Source organism: Manihot esculenta, chromosome 3, assembly GCF_001659605.2.
Source record: "Manihot esculenta cultivar AM560-2 chromosome 3, M.esculenta_v8, whole genome shotgun sequence".
NCBI classification, from domain to species: domain Eukaryota; kingdom Viridiplantae; phylum Streptophyta; class Magnoliopsida; order Malpighiales; family Euphorbiaceae; genus Manihot; species Manihot esculenta.
In genome coordinates, this window is record NC_035163.2 from 18,495,586 (window position 1) to 18,508,558 (window position 12,973).

At 40.3% G+C, this 12,973-nt stretch overlaps 1 non-coding gene across 1 annotated transcript; it reads left to right on the top strand.

The window, feature by feature from the left end:
• Positions 1-2,903: 2,903 nt before the first annotated feature.
• Positions 2,904-3,112, top strand: LOC122723411. The gene has a single exon (XR_006350360.1). It is a non-coding gene; the product is annotated as a small nucleolar RNA U3 (small nucleolar RNA).
• Positions 3,113-12,973: the final 9,861 nt, after the last annotated feature.

A 12,973-nucleotide genomic window follows, 5' to 3' on the forward strand; every position in this document is an offset into this window, starting at 1 on the left:
CATTGAGGTCTTCTGCCTCAGTGAGGTCTTCTGCCTCATCGAGGTCTTCTGCCTCATTGAGGTCTTCTGAGGTCTTCTGCCTCATTGAGGTCTTCTGCCTCACTGAGGTCTTCTGAGGTCTTCTGCCTCATTGAGGTCTTTTGCCTCAGTGAGGTCTTCTGCCTCATTGAGGTCTTCTGCCTCAGTGAGATCTTCTGCCTCAGTGAGGTCTTCTGCCTCAGTGAGGTCTTCTGCCTCAGTGAGGTCTTCTGCCTCAGTGAGGTCTTCTGAGGTCTTCTGCCTCATTGAGGTCTTCTTTTGCCAGGACCTCATTGAGGTCTTCTCAGTGAGGTTTTCTTTTACCAGGACCTCATTGAGGTCTTCTCAGTGAGGTCTTCTTTTGCCTGGACCTCATTGAGGTCTTCTTTGCTAGGACCTCATTGAGGTCTTCTCATGCCAGGACCTCAGTGAGGTCTTCTTTTGCCAGGACCTCATTGAGGTCTTCTCATGCCAGGACCTCAGTGAGGTCTTCTTTTGCCAGGACCTTATTGAGGTCTTCTTTTGCCAGGACCTCATTGAGGTCTTCTCAGTGAGGTCTTCTTTTGCCTGGACCTCATTGAGGTCTTCTTTGCCAGGACCTCATTGAGGTCTTCTCATGCCAGGACCTCAGTGAGGTCTTCTTTTGCCAGGACCTCATTGAGGTCTTCTCAGTGAGGTCTTCTTTTGCCTGGACCTCATTGAGGTCTTCTTTGCCAGGACCTCATTGAGGTCTTCGCATGCCAGGACCTCAGTGAGGTCTTCTTTTGCCTGGACCTCATTGAGGTCTTCTTTGCCAGGACCTCATTGAAGTCTTCGCATGCCAGGACCTCAGTGAGGTCTTCTTTTGCCTGGACCTCATTGAGGTCTTCTTTGCCAGGACCTCATTGAGGTCTTCTCATGCCAGGACCTCAGTGAGGTCTTCTTTTGCCAGTGAGGTCTTCTTTTGTCAGGACCTCATTGAGGTATTCTCAATGAGGTCTTCTTTTGCCTGGACCTCATTGAGGTCTTCTTTGCCAGGACCTCATTGAGGTCTTCTCATGCCAGGACCTCAGTGAGGTCTTCTTTTACCAGGACCTCATTGAGGTCTTCTTTTGCCAGGACCTCATTGAGGTCTTCTCAGTGAGGTCTTCTTTTGCCTGGACCTCATTGAGGTCTTCTTTGTCAGGACCTCATTGAGGTCTTCTCATGCTAGGACCTCAGTGAGGTCTTCTTTTGCCAGGACCTCATTGAGGTCTTCTTTTGCCAGAACCTCATTGAGGTCTTCTCAGTGAGGTCTTCTTTTGCCTGGACCTCATTGAGGTCTTCTTTGCCAGGACCTCATTGAGGTCTTCTCATGCCAGGACCTTAGTGAGGTCTTCTCAGTGAGGTCTTCTTTTGCTTGGACCTCATTGAGGTCTTCTTTGCTAGGACCTCATTGAGGTCTTCTCATGCCAGGACCTCAGTGAGGTCTTCTTTTGCCAGGACCTCAGTGAGGTCTTCTTTTGCCAGGACCTCATTGAGGTCTTCTCAGTGAGGTCTTCTTTTGCCTGGACCTCATTGAGGTCTTCTTTGCCAGGACCTCATTGAGGTCTTCTCATGCCAGGACCTCAGTGAGGTCTTCTTTTGCCAGGACCTCATTGATGTATTCTTTTGCCAGGACCTCATTGATGTATTCTTTTGCCAGGACCTGATTGAGGTCTTCTATTGAATCCGCTGTAATCTTTGTTTTGTTTTCCCGGGAGTTCTGGGGATCCCGGTCTTCTTTGTTTTCCCGGGAGATCTTGGGGATCCCGGTCTTCTTTGTTTTCCTAGGAGAACTTGGGGATCCCGGTCTTCTTTGTTTTCCCGGGAGATCTTGGGGATCTCGGTCTTCTTTTTCCCGGGAGATCTTGGGGATCCCGGTCTTCTTTGTTTTCCCGGGAGATCTTGGGGATCCCGGTCTTCTTTGTTTTCCCTGGAGATCTTGGGGATCCCGGTCTTCTTTGTTTTCCCGGGAGATCTTGGGGATCCCGGTCTTCTTTGTTTTTCCGGGAGATCTTAGGAATCCCGGTCTTCTTGCTCCGGGAGGTCTTTTAAGATCCTCACCGGCCGTTTTTGTTCCAGGGAGATCTTTGTGATCCCGCCCCTTAGGAGGTCTTGCGCAAGGTTCAGGCTCATTGGCCTTACTGTCGCTTCGTCATCTCAGCTGGTTCTGTGCCTAACTGAGGTCTTGGGTAAGATTCAGGCTCATTGGCCTTATTGTCGCTTCGTCATCTCAGCTAGTTTTGTGCCTAACTGAGGTCTTGTTCATTTTTCTGAATTTTTTCGCAAAATAAGAGTTTGCACAAAGCGTATATAACGGGAATGCTCGTTGTTAATTCAATAATATCAATAAATAATATGTCGCATAGGTCACTTAGTTTCATACTTCAGATGAACAAATGCAAGTATTAACTCTTACAACGTTAACCCATGCAGTTTTAGAGATGCAATAAACAATATTTTGCATGTGTAAATTTCTCAAAATTTTACTTTGTAAAAGTAATATGTTTAAATAAATGATCCCTTTCATTAGAATACTCATGCTTCTCTTATCTAGCAGTGAAAACTTTCCCCCTGAGCTAGTATGCTTTTGAGCATATATCTGTGTGCTCATTAAAATTTTATTCTAAGATTTAAACTTCATAATTAAATATGAAATTTCAAGATATTTGCATTTAAAATAATAATTAAAGTTATGCTGTTATTAATAGCATCTGACTAGCGTCAATCATAGGAGAATAAAAATATGTATAACTTAATTGAGTGTATAAATGTTGTTCACAATACAGACTAGTTAGTTTTATTGATCTATTTATTTACTGAGTAATGTATTAATTATTTTACATTTATCTTGTTTTATTTTTATCTAAATATTATTAATTTTAAAAACTAAAATAGTAATTCTTCGTTCTATGGGATCGTACCTCTGTGTCCTTTAGCACGAAGGAGATAGGAACCATAGTTCTGGAAGATGAAGCATGGCCGTACGATCCAAGCGTGATTAACGGCTAAGGATCCTTTGGGGTTCGTGAGCTGTAGAGGATCGTTCTCAGCCACACGTGGCTGGGGTGGTTACACGGTTGCCTGATAGACTCAAATAGTTTTCTTCTTCTTTAAAAACTCTTGAAGTGAAGGCATTTATGATAATACTCCCAACGGCTGAGACCCACGTGTAACTGTATTCCATATCGCAGCCCATTCGTGGCAGAGAATGACGCATTTAGCAAAGATGATTTCTTTCTCAACCTTGAGACCGCCGAGCCCGAGCCTTCGTCTAGCACCGCTATCCTCTTCACTTGCCCGACCTCAGCCCAATCTTAAATCGCTCCCTTTACCTACGACCCAAGCCTGTTCTGCCTCAGACGACAAGCCTCAGCCTCGGAAGCTGAAGGGAATCTCTCGGCTTAACCGGTGGTCCAGGGCTCGAGCAATCTGCTCTGGCCGTTTTTTAGACCGCTCAGGTCACCGGGCTCAGGTGGCCGAGCTCAATCCCCCACCTCAACAATCCAGAGAAAGCGAATTGAAAGGATTTAGTACTGTAACAGCGGGCAATAGAGATGACGAAGGCGTGGATGTCACAGGTGGGAAGTCCATTTACGCGGTTTCCGACGGCACTAGATGGACGGTCGAGCACTTCGTTGGCGCGGCCTTGGGACAGTTCGAGCATTGCTTGATTGATCGAGGTTGCTCTATAAATACTCATCTGTTTTACTTCGCCTTTGAATATGAGTTCGGCAACATTATTTTACCCGACCTGGGATGTGAGCCCGACCTCAAACATGGCTCCGACCTCGGTCACAGATCTAAGCTCGAGCACGGATCCAACCTCAATGAGTAATTTTGTGCGGTGGTCGTTGGATTTGCCGAGCTCCTTTCTGTTCTGCTACTCCGACCAGCGAAACCATTGACGATCTTACTAGCGGTGCTTGATCAGTCGTTCTCTCGACAATCAGATGGACTAATGCCGACCATGCCGACCTGGGTATCTCATCTCACCTTGTCTTTGAGCTGGACGGCATACCACGTCCGAGCTTATCCACCTTGCCTGGATATTTGATTATTTCCTATTATCTCCAGGTTGCTCTGATACTTGAGGGGCGTTGCTCTGCAACAGAGTTGGATGGCTATGAATCGTGTATCCTCTGACCTCATGTCCTATCCGACCTGAAATGTTAGTCCGACCTTGTCTATTTTTCATTTATTAATTTTCTCTCTAACTTGCTAACCTGGGATTTTACAGCCGACCTCACAATTTCAACAAATATATATATACTTCTCATTCTTTTTTCCTTTTACAGAAAAGATTAAAATCTACACTCAGAGACAAGCATTTCGATCTGAAGTTTCAACTCGTCAGATCTCAAAGAAAAAGTTAGTAGTAATAAAATTCAATAAATGTTAAAATAAACAACGAGGGTTGGAAAATGGAGATTAAAAGACTGTCAAGATATTCTTAAACCAGCTGGGTCTTTCTTTTCAGTTGGGTTACTGTAAATCTCCTGCTTTCTTTTTCGCATAAGCTTTCATACCTCCATGTGGATCTCAATGGGTGGATTTAGGAACTCCGGTGACGAAAAGGTCCCCTTCGTTCCCACAGACGGCGCCATTTGATAACTCTCAATCTCCCTAGGCTCCATATCCAATAGATCTGGTTCTCCCTCGTCCCCTGTTATATGGATCTGATTCCTTTTTGGGCTCTCTGATGGGTCTATCAAATGGGTCTCTCTATGTTTTCTTTGAGGAAAGGACCTGTAAATCAAGGAAAAAAGGGGTCAGGGGTCTACCGGGGATGCCCCGGCGGGGTCCTCCGACGTTCAAGTTAGATTTACGAGCTAGAGTAGTGTGGATAAGCAAGAGTTGCAGAGAGAAGATAAGAAAAATGGAGTTAAGGAAGAAGGAGCCGGAGAGAGAGAACATGCCCCTTGAAGGAGAAGACCCTCCAGTATATAGTGCTTCCTGTCCTTTTCACTCAGGCCCGTACGCACGGTTGTGTCAGGCACCTGCTCCATGCGTAACGACCATTTAATGCTCTCCAGAGCTCATGCGAATGGGGCTAGTGAGTGATTGGGCCTACTCCCTTATGGGGCTTGTGCTCGTATCTGATCCGGATCACCCTGGGTTGCCGGCCCAGGCTCGTGAAGTCGAGCTGTCTCTCGAGCGTATGATCTGATGGGCTTTGGACCTGTGGCCTTCTTTTGGACCCAACCTTATTCTTGGGCTAGGAAAGATCTGGAGGTTATCAGAGCCAAATCTATAATTGCCTATAAATTGAATGTTAATAGAAGTTGAAAAATAGTACATCAATTACAGAGAAACTGCGGGTTCTTTATGGTATCATAGCATATTAAGGTTTAAACACCTGTTTTTTTTTTCTTTTTCGTTTCTTCTTCTTCTCTTCATAGCTCCCTAACCACCTTCTTCTGCCACTGCTCCTTCTGCATCAGTTTCTGTCAGTGTTCTACCTTCAACTATTCCTTTAATTCACAACCACGTAACAGTTAAACTCACCTCTTCCAACTACATTTTATGGAAAACACAGTTAATTCATCTTCTCTATGGCCAACAGTTATTTCATCACGTATATGGCTCTATCAATCCTCCACCAAAAAACAAATTGGTAACTCTCCAAATCCTGTCTATCAAGAATGGTTTATCAAAGATCAAACTGTGCTAGGCTAGATTCTAAGCTCTCTCTCAGAATCGGTTGTTTCTCAAATAGTTGGTGCCAACACGGCATATGCTGCTTGGACTCATCTCAAAACCACTTACACCTCTAGGTATCAGGCACAAATTAGGACCATAAAAATGCCCTTCATTCTCTATCTCAAGATAATGACATCATTGCCACCTACATGAATCGTGCCAATTCTTCTATTAATTCCCCTATTATTGCTCATTACAATAATCGCCAAAACATCCGTGGCGATTCACGGGGGAAGGCCATAAAGGAAGACGTGGCGATTACCAATCTAATTATGGTCGTGGATGGAATCAAACCATCAACAATGAAACTTCCAATCCAATATGTTTTAACTATGGAGGATAGGATCATACCTCAAACCAATGTCTCAACCCCAGATATAACAACCATAATTCCAAACTTGTCAGCAACTACACTTTGTCACCCACTGCAGCAAATAAACCTTGGATTGTAGACCGTGAAACGACTCATCACTTGACATCTGAATTGGAAAACTTGGAAATTCATTTGGAATATTTCGAAACCGATGAAGTAGCCCTCACAAATGGTAAAAGCTTATCTATTTCTAATGTTGGCTCTAATCATATCTCTCATTCTCATGATTTTTCGTTAGATAATAATTTGCATGTTCTAGATTCTAACACCAATTTATTGTTTGTTCGTCAATTTTTTATTTCTAATGATGTCTCACTGGAATTTTTTCCAAACTTCTTTATAATAAAGGACCTTCGAATGAAGCAGCTACTCCACAAGGGACGAGTTAAAGATGACCTTTATTCTTTTGTTTCTAATGTTATTCCTCCAGCTTGCAATTCGGTCTCATTATCCACTTGGCATGCTCAATTAGGCCATACCTGTTTTAGAATTGTTAATAAAGTTTTATTGTTGAATAATTTGTTTTCTTCTAATAATATAAACAAATCATTGTGTGAAACCTGTTATGTTAGCAAATCACGCAAGCTGTCTTTTTTTATTCTTCCTTTGTTGCAAAAAAACTATTAGAATTAATATATTCTGATTTATGGAGTCCTACACCCATTCCTTCTTTTGATGGTTGTTTATATTATGTACTGTTTTTTTATCATTAGACCATGTACACTTGGATCTATTTTATTCATAAAAAAATCTTATGTCTTTACTTGCTTTGTCAAGTTTCGGGCTATCGTTGAAAATTTTTTTGGCAAAACTATTAAACAATTCCAATCAGACTAGGGTAGGGAATACCAAGAACTACAAAAATATTTGGCTGAACATGGCATCATACAAAGAAGTTATTGTTCGCACATACCTGAACAAAATGGATGTGCGAAAAGAAAATACCATCACATAACTGAAACTAGCCGAGCTTACTTCATGCATCAATACCACCAAAATTTTGGAATCATGCATTTACTGCTGTTGTTTATACAATAAATAGACTTTCCACTCCAAACTTTAATCACAAATCACCTTAACAAATGATTTTTCAACATAACTCGGAATATAATTTCTTTCGTGTTTTTTATTGTTTTGTTATTCTTGGTTGCATTCATATACAAAAAACAAGTTTGAACTACGTTCTACAAAGTGCGTTTTGCTTAGTTATAATCTTTTATATAAAGGTTATAAATATTTCTCCTTATCTACAAATAAAATATTCTTCTCACGTCACGTTTTGTTTGATGAACAAGTTTTCTCATTCAAAGAAAGTGATGGTCGGTCTTCTGTCCTTGGTTCACCACCATTTTTACCACCAATTTTGTCACTTGTTATACCAATCTTTTCTGTTCCCAACAATACAAATTGCCATGTTATTTCACCCTTCTCACCTACTGTAAGTGAACCCACTCAAAATGTTTCGAGTACCACAGTTAGCCATGTTGTTCCTAACTCATCTTCTATTGTCCATGTCCCTACTACACACCTACCCACCAATCCATCAAACCATAATATTTCAACTTTACCACCTACTGCTTTTACATCCACTCGCATACACCAACCAACAAATCATCCCAAACAACACTCAATGGTTACCTGATCAAGAACAAGAAGTCTCAAGCCTAAAACTTACCAAGCTACAACAACTTTCCCTATCCCATCCACATATCATGAAGCGGTCAAACATTCAATTTGGCGACTAGCCATGTCTGAAGAAATTGATGCACTAATGGCCAATGGTACTTGGGATTTAGTACTCCGATAGGCCTCGAATGTAATTGGGAGCAAATGGATATTCCGCACTAAGACTAAACAAGATGGATCTATTGATCGTCACAAAGCGACATTAGTCTTCAAACGTCTTCATCAATGCCCGAGAGTGGATTATATTGAAACTTTTGGCCCAGTTATTAAGCCTGCAACTGTACAATTAATCTTGTCCATTTCAGTGTATTTTGTCTAACCTATTCGGTAACTTGATGTATCCAATACTTTTTTACATGAAACTCTTGAAGAACCAGTATTTATGGAACAACCTCAATGTTGGGAAATCCTGAGATTATTGCAACCCAGTTGCGCAGCGGAAAAATAAAATCTCTGTTGATTTCCTTTCCTAGAATCCGAATGCTTCATTTAATTCAAAAAATGGATATGAGACTAACCTGTTAATCTCGTCAAGAAGATACAATGTTGGACTGATAGTGCTGCTTTTTCAAACGAACACCCTCTATGGTATCCACACGAACGTCTTCTATCCCTCTAGAGTGCTAGCTCTCTCAAAGATGGATAGATTATGTGCTCCACACTCTGCAGCTATTAGACTGAGTTTTCTCAAAACGTCGTCAACCCCTACAATTTATAGTAGGAGTATTTATATATTTCAGTCTTTTGTTTTCCACCAACTCTTTTCCTAAAAGAGTTGTGCTCAGAACCCACTATCACAATTTCGCAGATACTCAAATATCTTATGTGATAGAGTCCTTTATCTGTAACACTTACAGATAGACTACAGATCTTTTAAATATTATTATCTCATAATAATAAATAATTAATAATAATAACACTTTATTATTATTATTAATTATATTAATGGGCTTTGGGCTTTTAGCCCATTAATATGACATAGCACATCAACAATGTTCTTTTGTGTGTGACCCAATAGGCTCACATTAATTGGCAATAGGCCCAGTCCCACAAGGCCCATAAGTCATAAGTGGCCTCTAGCAAGACATTATGACTACCCAACTAATATGAGGATCAACAGTCCAATAAAGCCTAATAAATAGAACATGAATTAATCCCTTTGTCACACGATATCTAGTTTGAACATAAGTCATGGTCAATGTCAAACTTATAATGTTCAAACTTATGATTTCTCGATCTCTAAGTAGACTGATAAATTCAAATGATATTGATCACACTATCAATTCATTTGAGCACGGCCATGCATTTCTCAGTCTCACTTATCGAGGGGCCCTGAAGATATCTCTCTCATAGAGAGGGACAAATCCTATCTTGATTGTTCATTATCCTCTACATAATTTCTATTATGCTCAATCATAACCTTTATGATTATCCGATTAAAGACAACGTTTGGTTATGTCAAAACATAATAGTCCTTATGTTGGAAACTATGACAATCTCAAGTCAAATGATTAAGACATAACTACTTTGAGATTCACTTATGACAATGACTCATGTAGTGATCTCAATGCGGGTCCATCCAATACTTTGTTCTCTAACAAGTATTTATGATTATTGAATTATATCAACATATACATAATCATCTCATGATTATCAATCAATAATCATACCAGTTATATTTTATTATTATCAACATAATAATAAGTAACCAGGGATGATAATCATTATTATGTAACATGCAAACAAATAATAATGATAAAAACCTCTTTTATTAATAACCAAAACAACATATAAAAAGGTCCAAGATAATGGCCTAGGGCATATACACTAACAATCTCCCACTTGCACTAGGCCTAATCATATAAGTATCTAATACCCATAGACCTAGTGTGCTGATCATGCTTGACCTATGAAAGAGGCTTGGTCAGTGGATTTGCAATGTTGTCATTTGTGTCTACTTTGCATATTTTGATATCTCCTCTATCAATGATCTCTCGAATAAGGTGATATCGCCTGAGTATGTGCTTAGATCTCTGATGAGATCTGGGCTCCTTTGCCTGTGCTATGGCACCATTATTATCACAATAAAGGTCCATAGGATTTGCAATGCTGGAAACCACTCCCAACTCTGTGATGAACTTCTTCATCCAGACTGCCCCTTTAGCTGCATCTGATGCTGCTATATACTCAGCTTCTGTTGTAGAATCTGCTATAGTGCTCTGCTCTGAACTCTTCCAACTAACAACTCCACCATTTAAAGTGAATACGAATCCTGACTGCAATCTGAAGTCATCTATGTCGGTTTGGAAACTAGCATCTGTGTAACCATTTACAACTAGCTCGTCTTCCACACCTCTATAAACTAGGAATGCATCCTTAGTCCTTTTAAGGTACTTTAGGATATTTTTAACAGCTGTCCAGTGACTTTCATCGGGATCTGCTTGATATCTGCTTGTTGTGCTCAAGACATATGAGACGTCTGGTCTAGTACATAGCATGGCATACATGATAGATCCAATAGCAGAAGCATAAGGAATCTTATTCATTCGTTCTCGCTCATCAGATGTCATAGGACATTGATTCTTGCTGAGATGAATACTATGAGACATGGGCAAGAATCCTCTTTTGGAGTCTTGCATGCTGAACCTTTTCAACACTTTGTCAATATAAGTACTTTGACTCAGACCGATTATCCTCTTGGATCTATCCATATAGATCTTAATACCAAGGATATATGCAGCCTAACCTAAGTCCTTCATTGAAAAAGAATTCCCTAACCAAGTCTTAACCTTTTGCAAGGTAGGGATATCATTTTCAATGAGTAATATGTCATCCACATATAGGACTAGAAACACAACTGCACTCTCACTAACTATCTTGTAAACACAAGGTTCATCTTCATTTTTGATGAATCCAAAGTCCCTGACTGTCTCATCAAAACGAAGATTCCAGCTCCGAGGAGCTTGCTTCAATCCATAAATGGATCTCTGAAGCTTACAAATCTTTCCAGAATTCTCAGGGATTACAAAACTCTCAGGTTGTGTCATGTATACATCCTCGAGCAAAAGTTCACGACTGTCAGTCATGAGAAATCCATATCTCTCAGGCTGATGACGTGTCCTATCAGATATGCATGGGACTTGTGTCACCCTTTCAGTTTCCACAACTGTTTGTGGTTCTGGAAGTGGTTCTACCAGCGGTTCAATGCTCTCTTATGGTACTTGAGTTTCCCCAAGTCGCACTGTACTCTCACTGAATCTCTGAGAGATAAATTCCTTTTCCAAAAAGGTACCATTTCGAGCAACAAACACTTTGTTCTCTGAGGGAATATAGAAATAGTATCCTTTGATTTCCTTAGGATACCCCACAAAATTGCACTTGATAGATTTTAGAGCTAGCTTATATGAGATTGGGCGTTTCACATAAGCTTCACAACCCCAAATCTTAAGGAAAGAAAAACTGGGTATTTTCCCAGTCCATAACTCATATGGTGTCTTTTCAACCACTTTTGATGGTACTCGGTTTAGAATGAATGCAGCTGTTTCCAAGGCATAACCCCAAAATGATAAAGGGAGATTCGTTTGACTCATCATAGATCGAACCATATCTAATAAAGTTCGATTTCTCCTTTAAGAAACACCATTCCATTGTGGAGTTCCTGGAGGAGTCAATTGTGAAACAATTCTACAGTTTCTAAGATGTTCATCAAACTCTTGGCTCAAATATTCATCGCCTCGATTAGATCGAAGCATTTTAATAGTTCTACCAAGTTGATTTTGTACTTCATTTTGAAAAGTTCTAAACATTTCAAATGATTCATGCTTATGTTTCATTAGGTAGACATAGCCATACCTACTGAAATCATCAGTGAATGTAATGAAGTACTGATAACCTCCCCTGGCACTAATGCTTAGTGGGCCACATACATCTGTATGTATTAAGCCCAATAAGTCTGAAGCCATTTGACCTTGTCCAGTAAAAGGGTCCTTTATCATCTTACCAAGCAAACAAGATTCACAATTTTCAAATGATTCAAAATCAAATGAATCTAATAAACCATCCTTATGGAGTTTAGATATGCGATTCTCATTTATATGGCTAAGATGATAGTGCCATAAACATGTTGGGTTTAACTCATGTGGCTTAGTTTTCTTAGAAGTTATGTTATAGATACTGTTGTCTCTAGAATCATCTAGATCAAGGACATAAAGGCCATCATATGAATTTGCAATACAATAAAGCAAATCATCTTTATTAATGGAGCATTTCTTATTCTTAATAAGAAATGAAAAGCCTTCATCGTCCAAAACAGAAACTGAAATAATATTCCTACTCAAAGTAGGAACATAAAAGCAATTGTTCAAAACTAACAAAAGCCCATTGGGCAACACAAGTTCATAAATCCCTATAGCTATGGCAGCAACTCTTGCTCCATTGCCTTCACGTAGGTCCACTTCGCCCTTTTTCAGTTCTCTACTCCTTTTGAGACCCTGCACATTTGTACAAATGTGAGAACCACATCCGATATCTAATACCCATGAAGTAGAAATAGATAAATTAATATCTATAACATAAATACCTGAAGTTGTAGTCTCACTACTCTTCTTCTTCTTGCACTCATCCAAATAGAGTTTGCAATTTCTCTTCCAATGCCCTGGTTCCTTGCAATGGAAGCAGATTCCTTCCTTAGGAACTATTTCCTTAGGAACTTTTGCCTTGGATTGCCATTTAGGCTTGCCTCGTCCCTTAGGCCCATTAACAACTTTAGACTTGGGCTTCCCCTTATTTTCATGGGCTTACCCTTATTGACATTCAAAATTTGGGTAGGCCTTTTCTTGACATTTACCTCAGCTGTCTTTAGCATCCCATGCAGCTCAGGAATGAATTTCTCCATATTGTTCATGTTATAGTTCATGACAAATTGAGAAAAACTACTGGGTAAAGAATGTAGGATCAGATCCGTAGAGTGTTATAAACTCAGAGGGTAGCCAAGTCTAGCAAGGTGATCAATGTAGCCTTTCATCTTCAAATTATGAGCACTAACTGAATCACCTTCAACCATTTTGCAATCATGCAATGCAATGGTGGTTACCTATCCTGCCTAGCTTGCTATTGGAAAGCCTGTTTGAGATGGACACTCATCTCATAGGCCTCAAGGTGCTCCAGATCCTTCTAAAGTTCTGGGCACATAGT